The sequence below is a fragment of the Phyllobates terribilis genome, unplaced genomic scaffold, assembly GCF_046119375.1.
Source record: "Phyllobates terribilis strain yellow unplaced genomic scaffold, ASM4611937v1 Scaffold_9__5_contigs__length_417890890, whole genome shotgun sequence".
Lineage (NCBI taxonomy): Eukaryota > Metazoa > Chordata > Amphibia > Anura > Dendrobatidae > Phyllobates > Phyllobates terribilis.
The window spans coordinates 286914100-286934521 of NW_027362769.1; the positions used below are offsets into that span (position 1 = coordinate 286914100).

A 20422-nucleotide genomic window follows, 5' to 3' on the forward strand; every position below is an offset into this window, starting at 1 on the left:
CGCCGCGGCATCTAATGAGCTCCCAGGCACTGCAGCATCGCCTGGGAATGCCGGGTGGTGACGTCGGCCCTAATGTGAATGTACCCTCTAATGATGGTGGGGCCTCTAAATCACTTATGTATGACATTGGAGCAATATCAAAAGAGCTGTCCCTTGTATCCCGCCATACACTTTTTATGGAAATTTCTCTGCCAACTATAAGGCCATAACTTTTTATGAAGGGCCTTATTTTGTTAGTAGTGTCAGAAGAAAACTTTTAGTCATTCAGGGATGATACAGGGAGAGGGGAGTTCAGTCAGGGGTGATACGGGGGAGAGGTTACAGTTAGGGGTGATATAGGAGGAAGGGGCTCAGTTGGATGCTACGGGGGAGGGAATGCAGAAAGTCAGGGGTGATAGGGAGAAATGAGGGAATGGGGCCCTCATTCATACCTAAGTGACTTAGCCCCCTCTATCATCCCTGACTAAAAGCCCCCCCATTTGTGCTTACTGTTAGGCTGGCAGGGGGGCCCTCCTTTAGTTATTGCAGCTGTATCAGGGAGTCGTCTATCTCCCTCTGATGCTTACACTCTGGGGAGGGGAGTGTGCGTTATGTATGCCAGCACAGCTCATTATTTGAGTTGTGCTGTACAGCCAGGGAGAAGAGGACACAAGCAAAACGAACGCTGATTGGCTGTTCTGCGGCCAGTCAGTGTTAGCCTTATTAACAGCTGCACCGCTCTCCCTACTTGTCCAACGCAGGGAAGAGCAGTAACATAAAAAGACATCAGGGTGCAACAGCGCTCTGTTAATTACAAATAGTGAACCGCAGTTTGCAGCAGGCAAACATGTCATCAGTGTCATTAGTGATGCGTTGACTGCTCTCCCGGGTTGTCTAACTATGGGAAGAGCCGCGAGGAGGTATGACATACATGCTGAGAGGAGTCGTGATGTACTGCTCGCAGCTCTTCCCAGAGGTCGACAACTCGGGAGAGCAGTGCACACGTCACTAATGACATTGATGACATGCTCGCCTGCAGCAGACTGCGGTTCACTATTTGTACGTAACAAAGCGCTGTTGCACCCTGATGGCTTTTTAGGTCACCGCTCCTCCCAGTTTGACAACCGGGGAGAGCGGTCAGTATGCGCATCACTGGCACATGTGTCTTATGTTCACTGTGTTAGCAGATGTCAGTACTTGGGCCCACCAGAGAATCCTTCGCTGGGCCAGCTCAACCCTGCATGTAACACAGATATCTTATATATATGGTGTGAGGTGACTGTACAAAAAATTCAGGGGAAGTTTTTTCCACATAAATTAGATGTTGGGTGTACACAATAATAATAATAATAATATTATTAATTATTATACCTTTATAAATGATCCCTAATCATGTGTCAGGAGCCTTTATGTACAAATTGTTGGTCGAACCCACAATATCGTCAGTGACTGGAGTAAAACTGGTGGCGAGATGCTCCACTCCACCCGCAACTGTTAAAGGCACATGATGATTGATTAAATCAGCCATGATCTTCTGGGAAAGACGCGGGCTCTGCGTACGAGCCCACATCAGTCACCTAAATGTGAAGTCATATGTCGTGAAGGGGTTAAAGAATCGGACGCCTCACACTCCACCACTCCCCTTCATCAGAACTGCAGTGAATAACACTGCTCTTGATGAATCAGGGCCTTGGTGTCTGGTCATTAGTGTGAATGGTGATGATATAAATGGATATGCTTGAAAATTGAGATCTATCTATCTAATTATATTGTAATATATAAATATTAGATATTTCTCCTTCCTGTCGGTTTCCTTAGGCTTCCACAGAATAATAGCGCTGTGCATGGTTATGAAGCTCTTTAATGTTTCTCTTTGGTCTGAATATCTAATCTTGATATTCATTTATAAATGATTCAGTGCAGGCAGTAGAAATACATGCATGATTTAAAAGAGGAAATGGGACAGAGACTCTAACACTTGGCTTAACCTTGTTCTTAGAATGAATAATTGCTGTATGTCATATTTTTTTCACATTTTTGGATGTGAACTGTGTTGTAGGTGTTTATACTATACTAACTTTACCTTGATCCTCTGCGCTCCTTAGAATAATCCTGTACTTTAAATATTGTTTCATTAACCTCCTATGTGTCATATTTAAAAAACAAAACAAAAAGCAATTCTGAAAGGAGAAAGCCGCTGCCAGACACGACTGGTAAATATCTCCAGACAGTATATTCTTATGTTTTTTTTTTTTTTTTAAGTTGAACATTTTGTTCATATTTTCTTTAATATTCAAGCCCTTCACACTGGGAGGGATTTTTGTGTTGTCTGGAAAGCGGCAACAAAGCTGCAAAACGAAGCTAAAATAAGAAACTCGCTGTTTATCTAAGGGAAGGCTCCTTAATTTCAGCCGTCTGCCATATGCTGTAACTAAGAAGCTCTCTCATTAAAGGGGTATTCCGATAACAAGAAGTTGTCATCTATCCGCTGGATAGGTAATGACTTGTGGATAGGTGTTAAGTTAACTTCTAGATTGCTGAGGCTCCGACTGCTGAGACCCCACCAATTGCCATAACGGGGCACTTCTGTCCCCCTTTTTAATGGAACAGCAGTATGCATTCATTCTCTATGGGAATGCTAGAGAAAGTAGTACAGGAGGAGTTATTTTGGCCTGTGACTGGCAGGGAACTGCGCCACTGCAGCCGGTCAGCCGCTCCTCACATTTTGAGAAGTGCTGAACTAAAGAAAATCAAGGTTGTCCAGTGTGGGAATTTCCATACCAAGGGAATAGTTAACACTAAGTAATCAGATTTTAGCTCCCACCTGGTTATGGCCATTTCCTTTTTTCAGGAAGGATTGCAATGGCCAACTCCAGGGCTTGTGGATGGCGCATGCAACATGTTAAGAGTATTCCCATCTCAGACATTTATGGCATTCCCGCAGGTTCTAGTGAGAATAATCTAGTTGACTTTGGGTATGGAAATCGTGATCACCCACTCACAATGCAAATAAGTCTTCCTTCAGACGTCCATATAAATGATACTGGTGCCTTCAGTGTGACTTCTGTGTGTCAGTTTTTACCATCAGTGTGGTCATCGGTGTTTTTCCGGTATGGAGAAAGAATGAAATAAATTACAAAGCTTCTCCTATACTTTGCAGTGTTAAACATGTGCACCACTTGGATGCCATCCGTGTGCTGTGCGTGTTCTTCACCGACCCATTGACTTGTCATCTGTGCTGCCAGAAAAACTAACATGGCTCTGTGTGCTTTGCATGGAAACATGATCCGTGTAAAAACACGGACATGTGAACAGCACCATAGATTATAATGGGTGCTTGTGATATCCATGAAAAAATCGGATACCGCACGTACTGGAAACACGGACATGTGAAGGAGGCCTGAAGCAGAAGAGTGATAGTGGGCATAGCATACAGACTTTTAGACCTTATTAAAGAGTTGAAATAGGTATCACAAATGTCAAATATAAGCAAAATGATCAGCTCATCTATACAGCGGGTGCAAAGGTTCTCAAGTCCACGGCAAAGACAATCCAAAGTTAGTTATTTGTATCCAGCTAAAATCATATGACAAGGAATAGCATAATCAATCTGAGGAAAAAAGTAAATCAAGGTTAAGTGTTTTGCCATTTTTTTGTCAGTTTGGCCTTTAGCCATGAATTCTAGATTCTTTTTGCAGGTTTGTGGTGCTAGACATTGGGCTAGCCGCTGATTGTGCTGGATCGGCCCCTTGTCTTGCTCTTTGGACCTATTTTAGTTCCCCATCTGTTAGGCACCAGCTCCTTTCCTGTTGCCCAGCAGTAACCTGTAACCTTTCAGTTTATTTGTCCATTTTAGTCCTGTGGCTTCATTGTTTCCTCCTGTGGCTTTGTCGCTCTGCCTCCTGCAGACTCTTTTCCATCCTGTGGATTATTGTTTCCCATTTTTAAGTTGCGCTCGGCATCACTGCGGATCCCATTAAGCTTGACATTTTCAGTATTGCTATCAAGGTAAATGTGATGTTACAGTTGTATAACAGGTTAGGAGCATTAAGGTATTAATTAATATGTTTTATTTTTATGTTTTTTACTTAATCACTTGGGGATAAAACCACAAAGGTGAACTGGCGTTAATACATTGAGAATCTGTGTGGTGCTTTACTTCTGCAGCAATGATCTTTCTATCATACATAATGTATATGGCCAGTGTGCCCACCTCACCACACTGAGTATTATGTGAATATTTCCCAGGCTGCAAGCTTGTTGTTTGTCTCCATAGACAGGAAATGCGGAAGTCATAGTGTTCCCCACCCATAGTTTTTCCCACAGCATTTGTGATGATTTAAAGAAAATATTCCATGAAGACACATTAAAGGGGTTTTCCCACAAACACAGTACATTGTAATTAATAGATCTTGGAATAATAATAATTTCCACAATTGGATGTGTTTAAAAAATGTTCCTGTGCTGAGATAATCTTATAAATGTGCCCCTGCTGTGTACTGTGTAATGGCTGTGTCTGACCGTACAGGGACATGGTCTGATCATACCACAGCTCCTGGGCAGTGGAGGAAGCAAAAGACTATACAGATATTACAGCAGGAGATCACAGCTGATTCTTTCAGTGAGGTAAAACAGTTCACTGCCTGTTTTTAAGCAATGTTTTACCTCACTGAAAGAATCACCTGTGATCTCCTGCTGTAATGTCTATATACTCTTTTGCTTCCTCCCCTGCCCAGGAGATGTGGTATGATCAGACCATGTCCCTGTACGGTCAGACACAGCTATTACACAGTACACAGCAGGGGCACATTTATAAGATTATCTCCGCACAGGAACATTTTTATGAACACATTCAATTGTGGAAATTATTATTATTACAATCAGTTTGCTGAGCAGCTGTGCTCGCGCACACAGAAAGCCCCCTTCAGAGCCGCTGAGCGTAGTGTTTAGCTGTCACTTTCTCGGTGTGACCTCCAGTGCAGCATCCAGTACCAGACATATGGGCAGCAGAAAAACTAAGTGCTCGACCAGGGACAGAGATTTTCTGAAAGGGGACTACTCCTTTAAGAGCGAAAAATGGTTTGGCTTTATCCTGGTGAAATGTCATTCTATCCTCAACAGCAGTAGAGACAGATGTATGCTTTGCCTTAAAAAAACAAACAAAAAAAAAAAAACTGTGATGGTCATCTTATGGACTATCAATTTTTTACCAATAATACATTGAAACTAAGATACTGGTGCATCTCACTAAATTAGAATATCATCAAAAAATTTATTTCAGTTCTTCAATACAAAAAGTGGAACTCATATTATAGAGACTCATTACAAACAGAGTGATCTATTTCAAGTGTTTATTTCTGTTAATGTTGATGATTATGGCTTACAGCCAATGAAAACACTAAAGTCATTATCTCCGTAAATTAAAATAATTAACAAAAGACACCGGCAAAGGCTTTCTAAGCTTTTAAAATAGTCCCTTAGTCTGTTTCAGTAGGCTCCACAATCATGGGGAAGACTGCTGACTTGACAGATGTCCAGAAGGCAATCATTGACACGCTCCACAAGGTACCAAAGTTCCAATTTTGATTTGGAAATCAAGGTCCCAGAGTCTGGAGGAAGAGTGGAGAGGCCACAATCCAAGCTGCTTGAGGTCTAGTGTGAAGTTTCCACAATCAGTAATGGTTTGGGGAGCTATGTCATCTGATGGTGTAGGTCCACTGTGTTTTATCAAGACCAAAGTCAGCGCAGCCGTCTACCATGAAATTTTAGTACACTTCATGCTTCCCTCTGCCGACAAGGTTTTTGGAGATGGAAATTTCATTTTCCAGTAGGACTTGGCACCTGTCCACACTGCCAAAAGTACCAATACCTGGTTTACAAACAACAGTATCACTGTGCTTGATTGGCCAGCAAACTCGCCTGACCTTAACCCCATAGAGAATCTATGGGGTATTGTCAAGAGGAAGATGAGAGACACCAGACCCAACAATGCAGATGAGCTGAAGGCTGCTATCAAAGCAACCTGGGCTTCCATAACACCTCAGCAGTGCCACAGGCTGCTCGCCCACATGCCATGCCGCATTGATGCAGTAATTGATGTAAAAGGAGCCCCGACCATGTATTGAGTGCATTTACTGAACATACATTTCAGTAGGCCAACATTTCGGATTTTAAAATCATTTTTCAAGCTGGTGTTATAAAGTATTCTAATTTACTGAGATAATGACTTTTGTGTTTTCATTGGCTGTAAGCCATAATCATCAACATTAACAGAAATAAACACTTGAAATAGATCACTCTGTTTGTAATGACTCTATATAATATGAGTTTCACTTTTTGTATTGAAGAACTGAAATAAATTAACTTTTTGATGATATTTTAATTTTGTTAGAAGCACCTGTATCCTTCCATCTTTGATTATTTTGTCTATTTCCATAGGTGAGTGTCATTATGAATTCTCAAAATCTTTTCAGTCCTAACCTTAATTGCTACACGTTGTCATAACCTAGTGCACCTCAACAAAGGAGGAGTGCTATAAATCATTACATTATTTAATTTGTCTTTAATAAAGATAATATAAAGTTACGGTAAATGTAATAAAGTATACTTACATAATTAATGACATCCAAGAATGTGTCACCGCACCAGACCAGAGCATTTCTCCCTGCTTCATCAGGGAGCATTAGTTAAGTATTTTTATTGGTTACGATAATTTACATTCCAGTGTGCACTTTACTGACAATTTTGATCATTTTCAACCCTACGGTGATTACAGGGTACACTGTACTGCAGTGTATGAGACCAGTGATCAAAATAAAAATTATACATGTCCCACTGTGGGACTTGGTGAAAAAGTAAAAAAAAGGGAAATAAAGTATGTTAAAAAAAAAAAACACAAAAAAATAGTGCAGACAAATCACCAAAATCCGTTTCGCTACACAAAACTCAGCATTTGTGTCAAAACGAAAATATACTAAAAAAGTACACATAATTGGTATTGCTGCGTCCGGAACGACCTGCTCTGTAAAACTGGCATATTGTTTATTCTGTATGTTGAACAGCGTAGAAAAAATAATAAAAAACACACCAGAAATTCCGCTTTTTCATCATACTGACTCACAAAAAAGTGAATAAAAAGTGATCAAAAAGTCGTATGTAAAAAAAATTGTGCAAATGAAAACGCAAAAAACAAGCTCTAATATGGCTTATTCGGCAAAAATATATAAAAGCTACAGCTCTCAGAATAGGACGATGCAAAAACAAATTCATTTTTATAAAATACTGTTTTTAGTCTGTAAAAATAGCAAAGCATGAAAAAAAATATATAAATCTGGTATTGCTGTAATCGTACCGACCCGACAAACAAATCGATCTTATCACTTTTACCACATGGTGAACGGCGCAAAAAATAAAAAAAATAACTGAATTTCTGGTTTTTCTTCAGTCTGTGTCTGAAAAACATGAATAAAAAGCGATCAAAAATTACTATGTGCCCCAAGATGGTACCAAATAACTCATCCCGCAAACAATAAGCCATCATAAAGCTTATAAAAATAAAAAAGTTACACCTCTCAGAATATTTAGACGAAAAAAACCTTTTTATAAAAAATAATTTTTACTGTGTGATAGCAACAAAACCTAAAAAAAAAAACTATTTAAATCTGGTATCGCTGTAATCGCACCGACCTGAGGAATAAATCCGCCTTATCACTTATACCGTACGGTGAACCGAGCAAAATTAAAATAAGGAATATTCTTGTACTAGTGTCTATTTGTTCATTATACCTCCCAAAAATCGGAATAAGGCTCGGCTCACATTTATCCTGCGCTCTCTGCTGAGCGCTTACGTTGTGGTTTCCGTGTAACTTCTCCAAAACTACAATTCAGACAAATCCCCAACAAAACCATTCGCTTATGAGCAGATGGAGTCACTTTGGACTGGTCTCTGTTCCGGCGGCGTCCCATCATGTTGGGCGTCTTTTTAGCGCACAAGTGTGGGCGACCACAGATCTGTGCACGCCTAAAAAGATGGATATCACCGGAGCAGAAACCAAAGGGACTTCAAAGGGTCTCCATCTGCCTCATTATGGTGGGTGGTTCAGTCGGGGGTTTCGGCTGAATTGCATTTTAGTGGGATTTACATGGAAACCCTGATGTAAGTGCTCAGCATAGAACACAAGAAGGCGATCCCAGCCTTATTCTGGAAGTGATCTAAAAATATTATGTTCCCTAAAATGTTATAATAAAAACGCTAATTAATCCCGCACAAAACCAGCCCCAACTCAGGTCCGTCATCGGTCACTGGAACTAAAGGGTGTTCCCACGTTACTGGTAGAACAAATACTCTGGAAAAGCCATATGGCTCCTGCCCCCTCAAATAAAATCCAGTGAATTCTGCGCTACGAAATCCAAATGCCCTGTCCTTGAGCTCCACTGTGCCTAAACCGCAGTAAGCGGTCACGTTTGGCATTATTGTAGTGGGGAGTGCGCACTCAACAATTTACGGCATGCTTGTGTCCAGAATCACAAGCTGGGCACAATGTGTGGGGCTGCTACAATATATGGGGGGGGGGGGGGCACTAAACCAGCATATTTACAATTCTCCAGCAAAAAAAGCATATCATGGATGTTACAAAATAGTCACTGCAGCCGTAGATGAATTTTTTGAGAGGTATAATTTTGTACAGTGGGGTCACTTTTTTGTTTTTTTCTGCTGTTCCGACACCTTTGGGGCTCCACAAATGTCGCCCGCAATCTATTCTACCAAAATTTGTGCTGGAAAAGCCAAATAGCGCTCCTTCCTTCTCAGCCCTGACATGTGGCCTAACAGTAATTTCTGACAACATATTCGGAGAAATTGCGCAATAAATTATGGGGTCAAGTTTCACCTATTAACCCTTGCGTACCTGACAAGTTTGCAGCAAATACAAAAATGTTCCAAGATAGATGGAGAAGGCAGATTTGTAGGCATCCACTGTAAAATATTCACAAAAGAAATTCGACTTGTGGCAGTCTAGGTTCCTCCTCCATATAACAGCATTGCTTTGAAAAATATTTATTCACTAATGAATAAGATACCGGGAGTTCAAAGTTTGGAGAAATACTATCATTAGTGGACATATGGCATCTCAAATAGCCTAATACTAGACAATTTTCTTGTTATTTTAAGAAGACCTAAAACATTATCGTGTTTTGGTAATGTATTGGGCACACAACAAATTTCCCCCTTGATAAGAACAGTCAAATATTTGCCTAGATTGCTATCAGATCATTCACCCATGCTGACTACTCTTTATTTTTTACCCAGGCTGCTAGATTCTCTATGTGGGCCATGAATCCCTTCTGGCTTCAAATTATAGATATTACACTGATCACATCTACCTTAGAACATTATTTTAAGGAAAATGACAAACGAGTGTCGCAAAACACATTGTGGGATGCCATGAAAGCTTGCTTACGAGGAGTCTTAATACAGGCCATTAACAGATCCAAAACACAAAACAGTTCAGGGAGTTTTTACAGGATAAAGTTAGATCTACAGAAGAGAAATTTGTACTAACCGGTGTACAAGAGGACCTGATGGAGTGGGGAGAGGCCCAAGAAGCGTACACCACACATTTCAAGGGAAAAGCTAAAAACAAACTCATGTTTGCCCAAACACACTTCTTCGAGGAGGGGGAGAAGGCGGGACACTTACTGGCCATGATAGCAAGAGCCCAGATGGGGAGTTCTTTTATTGGTGCTTTGAAGGACAGGGAAGGAGTGGTAGTAGACGGGCTTCCCACAGAAATATACAGGAAATTTGGAAATATTCTACTTCCCCACTTACTGGCTACTTTGTAGGAAGCGGTGAGGTGGGGAACCCAATCCCATTCAATGCAAGAGGCGGTGATAGTAGTCATACCTAAGCCAGGTAAAGACCCTTTAATCCCTGATTCATACAAACCCATCTTTATACTGTCAATTGATGTTAAAATCATTGCAAAGGTTCTGGCGTCGAGATTGAATACAGTAATTTCTACAGTTATCCTTACTGATCAGTCAGGCTTCATGCCTGCTAGATCCACAGCTGTCAATATTCGGAGATTGTTTCTTAATCTTCAATTACCGGTGGATGGTGTTGGGGATAGAGCTGTATGTTCTATGGACCCCGCTCATTCGATTCTGTTGAGTGGGAATATTTATGGGCGGTGTTGGAAATGTTTGGTATAGGGACTAGTTTTATTTCATGGGTTTAATTGCTGTATGGTAGGCCGATGGCTAGAATACGGGTAAATGGACACTTCTCCCTGGCTTTTGGACTGAGTAGAGGTACGAGGCGGGAGTGCTCGGTATCCCCCCCCCCCTGCTCTTTGCACTGGCCATTGAGCCCCTGGCATCAGTGATCAGGGAGCATCCAGGAATAGTTGGGTTTCGTAGAGGGAATAGTGAAGAGAAGGTCGCGTTATACGCTGATGACACTTTATTATTTTTGGCTAAAACTTCTGAGTCCCTTCCTATAGCAATGGAAACGATAGAAACATTTGGGAAATACTCTGGTCTGAAGATAAATTGGAGCAAATCAGTTAAACTTCCATTGGATAATACATATGAGAATGCTTCCCACTACATTAATTCGGATTTACAAGTGGTATCGGAGTTTAAATATTTAGGCATCAATATATCTTCAAAAATAAATGATTATGAGAAGTTGAATCTTGATATACAGTCTTAATTAAATTGAGAGGTAAACTAGACACCTGGTCTAAGTTACCGTTGTGAGTGGTAGGCCGTGCTAACCTTGTCAAAATGATCTGGATGCCACAATTGCTGTATGTTCTACACAACTGCCCAGTATGGATAAATCGGAGGTTTTTCTTTAAAGTCAGTCAGGAGTTTAGAAAATGAATATGGGGCAAACTGGAAACATTGCAAAGAAATAAAAGAAGGGGGGGCTTGCGGTTCCTAACCCATGGGTATATTATGTGGCATCTCAGCTTCAACATATTCGGGGATGGAACGATCCTGGGGGAGAGGGAGCTCAGCGTATGTTGCTGCTGCATTATTTCCAATCGGATATAAACTCTATGAGGTATTGGAGACGCATAAGTTTGGGACACTTGGAGGAAAAATACCGGCTATGCTGTTATGTCACAAACTTTGGGGGACAGTGAAAAAATTACAAGGACTAGAAGGTGTTTCGCAATTTACTTCATTATGGAACACTCCATGGCTTCCAAATCTATATCAACTGGTGGGATTTGGCTCCTGGAGCGCCAAAGGGTGTAAACAGACTTAATCAAGTGCTGATAGGTGATGTGATTAAGGAATTCTCACAGCTGCAAAATGAATATCGGTTACCTCACTCTGAATTCTATAGATATTTACAATTTAGGCACGCATATCGGGCGGAAGGCATTGTTGTGGAAAGCGGGGTACCCCAAAACTCAATAATACAGAGAATAGCTAATCTACACAGTTCTCGTGGACTGATCGCATTACTTTATAACATTCTCTGAGACATTATATTGACAAACCAGCAGATGCAATCAAAAGAGAAATGGGAGAGTGTAATGGGACCCATAGAGGAAAATCACTGGGCAGATCTACTAAATAACTTATGTTTAATGCTTTTTAAGGTTGGGGGGTGGAGAATTCTGTTTTTCTCCAATGTTTGTCTGGTTGTTTTTTTTTTTACTTTTGTGAAAATCTTTATAAAAATTAATAAAAAACATTAGATTTAAAAAAAAAAAATACAAAAATGTTATTTTTACCACAAAAATATCATATTTCCACGTCTCAATGTTGTAAAATTCTGTGAGGCACCTATGGGTTCAAAATGCTCACTACACCCCTAGATGAATTCCTTAGGCAGTGAGGTTTCCAATATGGGGTCACCAGGGGGGAATTTCTTCTGTTCTGGCACCTCAGGGGCTCGGCTAATGGATCCCACAATCTATTCAAACTAAATCTATGTTGTAAAAGCCAAGTAGTGCTCCTTCCCATCTGACCACTGCTGTATGCTCAAACAGTAGTGTACAACCACATATGGGGTATCACTGTGTTCAGTAAAAATTGCATAACAAATTATGGAGTCCATTTTCTCCTATTATCCCTCGTGTAAATGATAAATTTGGTCGTTTTAGTGGAAAAAACATTTTTTTTTGTTTTCACATCTAGACGTTATGAAGTTTTGTGAGTCACCTGTAGGTTAAAAATGCTCAGTACCGCTGTAGATTAATTCCTTGAGGGGACTAGTTTCCAAAATGGGGTCACTTATGGGGGGTTTCTACTGTTTTTGCATGTCAGGGGCTCTCCAAATGTGACATGGCATTCACAATCTATTCCAGACAAATAGCGCTCTTTCCTTTTCTAGCTCTGCCATGTGCCCAAACAGAAGTTTTGGATCACATATGGGGCATCATCGTGTTCAGGAGAAATTGCATAACAAATTTATAAGGTCTGTTTTCTCCTATTATCCATTGTGAAAATTACAAATTTGGGGCTAAAACTTCATTTTCTTAAAATGGCGTGGAAGCTATGTTCACACATCATGTTTTTTTTCAATGTTCTTTTGATGCGTTTTTTTTATGAAAAATTTCAGCTGCGTTTTGCAGTACCAGCAAAGTCTATGAGATTCCAGAAATCTCATGCACACATCATGTTTTTTTTTGGTTCAGGATTTTGTGCTTTGCATGTTTTTTTTTGCAAAATAGAGCATGTCACGTCTTTCAGCATTTTTTCACCCATTGGAAGTAATGAGTGGTGAAAAAAACGCTGAAAAAACGCACCAAAAAGGCAGGTGTCAAGTTCTCAGCATTTTTCAGCTTTTTTTACAGGGCTGTGGAGTCTGTAAGCCAAACCTCCGACTCCACGACTCCCTCATACATGGCTCATGTTTAAGTGATGAATTTACTGCAGCACAGATTCATCTCAGCTAAAAGTCTAGACCCTTAGATCAGGAATAGCACAGACATTTATAGGACATTTCATAACTTTCCCTTATGAAAAAATATTCCCCACAAACTGCATTGAACTACTGTACCCAATTTATTATATATTTTAGGAGTTGGAGTCGGTCCATTTTATACCGACTCTGATTCCGACTCAACCAAAATGGACACCGACTCTGACTCCACAGCCCTGTTTTTTTGTGCCTAAACCAGAATGAGATTTTTTTTTCCACTGAACTTTATGTACATGCATAACAGAGACAAAAGGACAGTGAAAAAAACGCACAAAAAAAAAGCAAAACAAGTAAACAGCAACAAAAATCCTGAACAACCTCCTGGCAAGAGATCAGGTTTTGCTGCAGAAAATGAATGTTGAAAAAACCATGATGTGTGAACATAGCCTAATGAGCTATATAGAACTGCTTCTCCTGTGTTGTTGTATACTTAGTAGTTTTTAAGTCTATATTAAATACTAGCTAATTAATTTTGGGCCTTTTTCTGACATTAAAGTTGGCACACATTATTGTGACCATTAAAACTCTGAAATAATAGAGCGCCTCCATTTTTTCTCACACCTTCTCCCTGGTATTTTTAGTTGTTGAAGATCACTACATTGATGGTATCGTTAAATTATGATTTAAAGAAAAAAAAATTTGGCTCAGAAGCCACTGGAGACCCACCTGTCCATTTAGGCTTTAAAATATGTGTTGTCTTTGAAACGCTGTAGTGTTTCAGTGTCAAAAATACCTGGCTGAGATGATACAGAGGAAGAATAACAATCAATATACAATAATAAGAATAAAGTCTAGATCTGCTATTGCTAGATATAAGGAGGTTCCAGTAATAGAAAACTCCATGTACAGAAATGAGGTTGACATAGCAGACGCAAAGGCCAAGATCAATGTATTTGTCGCCTATTTACAAGGTCCTCTGAAATGTACAAAATGTATTCATCCTCATAGAACATACTTTACAGTAAAGGTCCCCGAGAACAATAGTTACCTGTCCGTGGGAATCAGAAATCAATATGATAAATTGGACGCTATGGCAGAATGGGGGGCCTGCAACCATTTTACCCAAATTATGTGGAATTTTCCAGGGTGATGGTACAACCATTTTTATGGGGTAACATAGCATTAATGAGCAAAATCCATTCAGTTATGCTTGGGGATTGAGCCGCTGGCCATTTCCTCATCACCACTACCGTCTTGCATAGTATAGAGATTGTGTTAGAAAGGTATCTTGGCTCACATGCTTCCAAATCAATACAGTTAGGTCCATATATATTTGGATAGAGACAGCATTTTTCTAATTTTGGTTCTAGACATTGGGAGTTTCAGCTCCTTAACATGTGCCACCCTGTTTTTAAAGGGACCAGAAGTAATCGGACAATTGACTCCAAGGCTATTTCATGGACAGGTGTGGGCAATCCCTTCGTTATGTCATTCTCAATTAAGCAGATAAAAGGCCTGGAGTTGATTTGAGGTGTGGTGCTTGCATTTGGAAGGTTTTGCTGTGAAGTAAACATGCGGTCAAAGGAGCTCTCCATGCAGGTGAAACAAGCCATCCTTAAGCTGCAAAAACAGAAAAAACCCATCCGAGAAATTGCTACAATATTAGGAGTGGCAAAATCTACAGTTTGCTACATCCTGAGAAAGAAAGAAAGCGCTGGTGAACTCATCAATGCAAAAAGACCTGGGCGCCCACGGAAGACAACAGTGGTGGATGATGGCAGAATAATCTCCATGGTTCAGAGAAACCCCTTCACAACAGCCAACCAAGTGAACAACACTCTCCAGGAGGTAGGTGTATCAATATCCAAATCTACCATAAAGAGAAGACTGCATGAAAGTGAATACAGAGGGTTCACTGCACGGTGCAAGCCACTCATAAGCATCAAGAATAAAAAGGCTAGAATGGACTTTGCTAAAAAACATCTAAAAAAGCCAGCACAGTTCTGGAAGAACATACTTTGGACAGATGAAACCAAGATCAACCTCTACCAGAATGATGGAACGAGAAAAGTATGGCGAAGGCGTGGTACAGCTCATGATCCAAAGCATACCACATCATCTGTAAAACATGGCAGAGGCAGAGTGATGACTTGGGCATGCATGGCTGCCAGTGGCACTGGTCACTAGTGTTTATTGATGATGTGACACAGGACAGAAGCAGCCGAATGAATTCTGATGTATTCATAGCCATACTGTGTGCTCAGATCCAGCCAAATGCAGCCAAACTGATTTGGTCGTCGTTTCATACTACAGATGGACAATGACCCAAAACATAAAGCCAAAGCTACCCAGGAGTTTATTAAAGGAAAGAAGTGGGATATTCTTGAATGGCCAAGTCAGTCACCTGATCTCAACCCAATTGAGCATGCATTTCACTTGTTAAAGACTAAACTTCAGACAGAAAGGCCCACAAGCAAACAGCAACTGAAAACCACCGCAGTGAAGGCCTGGCAGAGCATCAAAAAGGAGGAAACACAGCGTCTGGTGATGTCCATGAGTTCAAGACTTCAGGCAGTCATTGCCAACAAAGGGTTTTTAACCAAGTACTAGAAATGAACATTTTATTTACAATTATTTAATCTGTCCAATTACTTTTGGTCCCTTTAAAAACAGGGTGGCACATGTTAAGGAGCTGAAACTCCTAAATCCTTCTTCCAATTTTAATGTGGATACCCTCGAATGAAAGTTGAAAGTCTGAACTTCAACTGCATCTGAATTGTTTTGTTTAAAATTCATTGTGGTAATGTCTAGAACCAAAATTAGAAAAATGTTGTCTCTGTCCAAATATATATGGACCTAACTGTATATAGTAAACATTTTTTTGGTCATAGAGGGACTGGGGATCCCATTATGTCATTTAAGAATCAAATCACCTCCCAAAAACCCAGTATCCATGAATAGCTCCAAATGAGGTGGAAGAAAGTACTTGGAGCTCTAATATTTGGGACATTGATTTAGGTAATCAAGTCTAAACCTAGCTAGTCGTGAAATAGTGTAATACGCCCTATGTAGGATGTTTAATTGTATGAGACTAACTTTGTGCTTCCAAGAGAGTAATTTGGGTGTGGTTATTGCCCCCTCTTCTGTTAATTGTCCCACATCTGCCTCCTACTTCATCCTTAAAGGAACAAGGAAAAATTCTGTAGACTTATTAAGAAGCATTGAATAAAAGGTGAATGTCTACTGGGAGATGTGAGGGTAAAACTCCAGCTCCAACACGGGAAAGGTGGGCAAGTTGCGTGGTCTTGCGCCCATCCGTGCACTCATTACGGGTTTGAAATATAGGCAAAAAGGGGGGATACGTGGTACTCCTTAAACTTATGGGTGCTCAGATATGATTCCACTCCAATTTATGAAAAGTAAGAATCTGGCACTCCCAATTTCAGTGAAACGATTTAAAAAACAATTTTTTATTATCATGATTCATTAGAGTTAACGTTTCGGCCTCATTGTACCTTCATCAGAACCAGGATCTGCCCAGTGGATACAAGGGGAGTCAACCAGTGGCAGGGTTATATGGAAGAGAAAAATATCGATGCTCAGCAAAGCGCTTGGGGAAAAGCACTACCGTGCTGTATGTGATGCGCATCACATATAGCACGGTAGTGCTTTTCCCCAAGCGCTTTGCTGAGCATCGATATTTTTCTCTTCCATATAACCCTGCCACTGGTTGACTCCCCTTGTATCCACTGGGCAGATCCGGGTTTGAAATATAGGTAATTAAAAATCGGGGCATGTGACAGATCATAGCTGGTCTACAAAACGGGAAACTCCATCATCCATGATTCTACACATACCTGGGATATAAGCTACACCCCTCATTTCTCCAATCCCAGTTCCCAGAGCGGGAAAGCAGTTGTGGGACTCTCATTGTGCCAGAGCGGAGTATGTACATGAATCCCAACTATCTTGAAAGGTCCTTCTATCACCCTCTATAAGCCGACCATACCAGAATGCCTGACTAAGGACTGGGTGGGCTTCCAAAGATGGCCCTCTGCCTACTAAACTATAAAACAAAAGATGGAATGGATGCGAATATACCTGGATCAAGGGATGTATGAGAAGTGTTTGTACCCTTAACGCTTCTGATGTCTGTCACTTAGTGAGATGTGCTAATTGACTCGCCCAATAATACAATATTGCTGCTGTTGATAATCGGACTTTACTTCAACCTTTCATTTTAGACTGTAGGTGGGACAAAAGCGGCGTTACATTTAGCTGCGTGTATTCGGTCACAGATCTGGAGACCATGACCCCCAAGTACATGATGGTTGATTCCCCTAATAATGGTACCTGTGCACCCTGTGAGGTTCTCTGTGTCTCTGCATACACTGGGCTTTAGAATTAAAAAGTGTTTTTTACAAAAACATTCCCTGTAGCTCTCCATTTGTAAATTATCGTAGAATTGTATTAATATTTGCTTTATTCATTCACATTTTCCAATGACTTTCTAAAACAACATGGCTAATATAATACTTTTCTATGTATTTTTAGCGTTCATCTGAAGACTAGAAGACTATTGGGCCAGTATAAACATCTGTTCTTCAGTCAATAATACAGCAAGGAGAAAGAGAAAAGGCACCCCCATGTCTTTGGAAGGTACTGGAAAGTATTATAACATTAAAGTGAATGTCCACTTTTGAAAAACATTTTTTTTTCAAATGGGTAACAAATTATTTGTTGATTTATTTTATGATCTATTTTTATGTCTAAATGTATAGCAGACAGTGTTCTGCAAAGCTCCACATAGACATTTAGTTTATTGATAAAATTCTGTCTGTTTGCAGTCACCACTAGAGGGAGCTTACTTCATACTGTTTAGACATTTAACTAACTAAGCTCCCTCTAGTGACAGTTGACAGTAAGCAGAATTTTACTTGTCACATCTTTTTTAGCACCATTGGTCATCTAAAGTAAATAAAACATAGTACTTTCCCTTAAATCCTACTGTTTAAGCAGGCTCAATATCTTAAATAATCATTTTTAAACTTTTGCTGCATTGTATGTATAATGAAGCTCAAAGTAGCCTAGCAGCTCTTAATAAGGCTTCCACTGTCAGGCTTGGCACAGGCCACTCCATTTAGCAGGCCCCAGGGAAACCTTCACCCTTTAGCCCAGGGGTCTCAAACTCGGCTGGGTATATGGGCCGCACATGGAAAAAATTTGAATTTGGGGGGCCGCATTCTTTGTTCAATGTGACATTTTTAGTGATACCATTTTTTTTTGTATACACCTTTTGAACATTTTTTCCGTGTTTATTTTTTTATGGCTTGGGTCGTTATGGATGTGGCGATAATAAACGTGCACTTTTTTGTGTTTACTTTAGTTTACATATAAAACAGCATTTTTAGTGCACAATATTTTTTCATGCTTTATTTTTATTTTTTTGATTTTTACAATTTTGTTTCCCCCAATTGGCCACATTCAGTAATATTGTCTTACAATTAGCATCATATAGTAATAATGGCAAACATCTTGTAGTAATGTTCCCCATCCAGGTCCCCATCCTGTGGCTATGTGCCCCATCCAGGTCCCCATCTTGTGGCTATGTGCCCCATCCAGGTCCCCATCTTGTGGCTATGTGCCCCATCCAGGTCCCCATCCTGTGGCTATGTGCCCCATCCAGGTCCCCTCTTGTGGCTATGTGCCCCATCCAGGTCCCCTCTTGTGGCTATGTGCCCCATCCAGGTCCCCATCCTGTGGCTATGTGCCCCATCCAGGTCCCCTCTTGTGGCTATGTGCCCCCTGTGCTGTTCTTCACACACATAAAAAAAAAAAAAAAGATGATTCTCACCTGTCCTCCGTTCCCTCGGCGTCCTTCCTGCAGATGTGGCCCGCAGGCACCACAGAGTCCGACCCCTTGACGATCCCGACCTGGTCCAGGAGGAGCCGCTGACAGCAGCGCTGCATTGCCGCACAGAGACTGTCTCCCAGCACAGCAGTTTCAATGTCAGCCGTCGGCCAATCAGAGGCCAGCAGCTGACATCTGCATATGGCAATGACGTCATACTCGCTGCGCCGATACGCAGATATCAGCTGCTGGCCTCTGATTGGCCGGCGGCTGGCATTGGAAATGCAGTGCTGGGAGACAGTCTCTGTGTGGCAATGCAGCGCTGCTGTCGGCGGCTCCTCCTGGACCTGGTCGGGATCATCAAGGGGTCTGTGCCTGCGGGCCGCATAAAGCAGCCTCAGGGGCCGCATGCGGCCCGTGGGCCGCGTGTTTGAGACCCCTGCTTTAGCCCCTGTAGACTTGTGCAGGGCTCCCTGGCTTGTGTCCATGGAGTGGCTGCTGGCTGTAGAACGAGCTGGCAGACAAAAGGGTTGTAAAGTTGGATTGTTACCAGGAGATCAAAGTCACAGACAAAATCGAGAAACAGACAGGTGGTCAAAATACAAGCCGAGGTCAAGAAGTAAATCCTATAAAATACAGGATAGCAGGACTGAAAGCATCAGACTAGGATAGTTACAAACTACAACTGGCAGCTAACAGTGGCTGTTGGGGGTTTAAATACGGAGTCGCCCCACCTAAATCTCACAGCAGAGAGCTGATTACAACAGATGATCAGGCATACTGCAGCATGATATAGACTCCTTGTCTGGGCAACACCACAGGTCCTAGCCAGAGCAATTTCAAAAAGAACTGCGCCCATTCCCCAACTTTGACAGTGCAAGCGCAACACCTCCTGGAGGCAGAGGTTGTAATACAGGGCGCAGATGTGGCTGTAACAGGATGTGAATCAACACTAAACAGTCTACTGGGTATTGCAGGAATGTCTAAATTAGTCATCATTTCAGCCAGCTGCTCCTACAACTAGATGACTGACCCCATTTGCGGGATCGGTAGGGGTCCCAGAGGTCAAATCGCCAGTCAGTAACTTATCCCCTATTCTATGAATGTGAGAACTTCAAATCTTGGTACAAACCCTTAAATATCATGATCCCAGGAGGAATTAAAAGAAAAATCTTCAATGTTAAGCTGATGACCTTATTGTTGCTGGTTACTTTGATCAACCAGGTCCCTCAGATGTGCTTGCCCCATCTGGAGCGAGGCAGTGGCTCCGAGTCAGTGGCAGCATGCAGCCATATTACACCCTAATATTGGAGCCATGTAAACCTTGGAATGCCTGAATAAAGCAAGTGAAGGGAAGTTTTTAGCGTTTGTGTGAAAAGCTTTAACGTTTGAAAATCTGGCAAGGTGTTGATCATATAACATTATGAAATGTCCTCCAGAAAATGGTTATACCTTAAAATCCCTTTGTTTTTTTTATGATGAAGTTTAACCCCTTCCTGACATAGGACAAACCAGTATGTCCAATTTGGAAGGGTGTAACTGCAAATGGATGGACATGTTAGTGTCTGTCTTTTTAGGCATGCACAGAAGCACAATGGACAACACTTTTGTACACCCTTAAAAAGACGAGCACTGCTGGGACAAAATTCTCCCCGTACTGTATAAAATGTGGACATGGGCTTAGTGGTAATCATGGACTCTGCATT

At 41.2% G+C, this 20422-nt stretch overlaps 1 protein-coding gene across 1 annotated transcript in view; it reads left to right on the top strand.

The window, feature by feature from the left end:
• Positions 1-20422, top strand: part of HECW2 (HECT, C2 and WW domain containing E3 ubiquitin protein ligase 2) — a 324205-nt gene that overhangs the window by 46312 nt on the left and 257471 nt on the right. The window contains exon 2 of the mRNA XM_073647864.1: positions 17420-17524. The gene's annotated coding sequence lies outside the window, so the exon portion shown is untranslated. The remainder of the gene's footprint in view (positions 1-17419; positions 17525-20422) is intronic.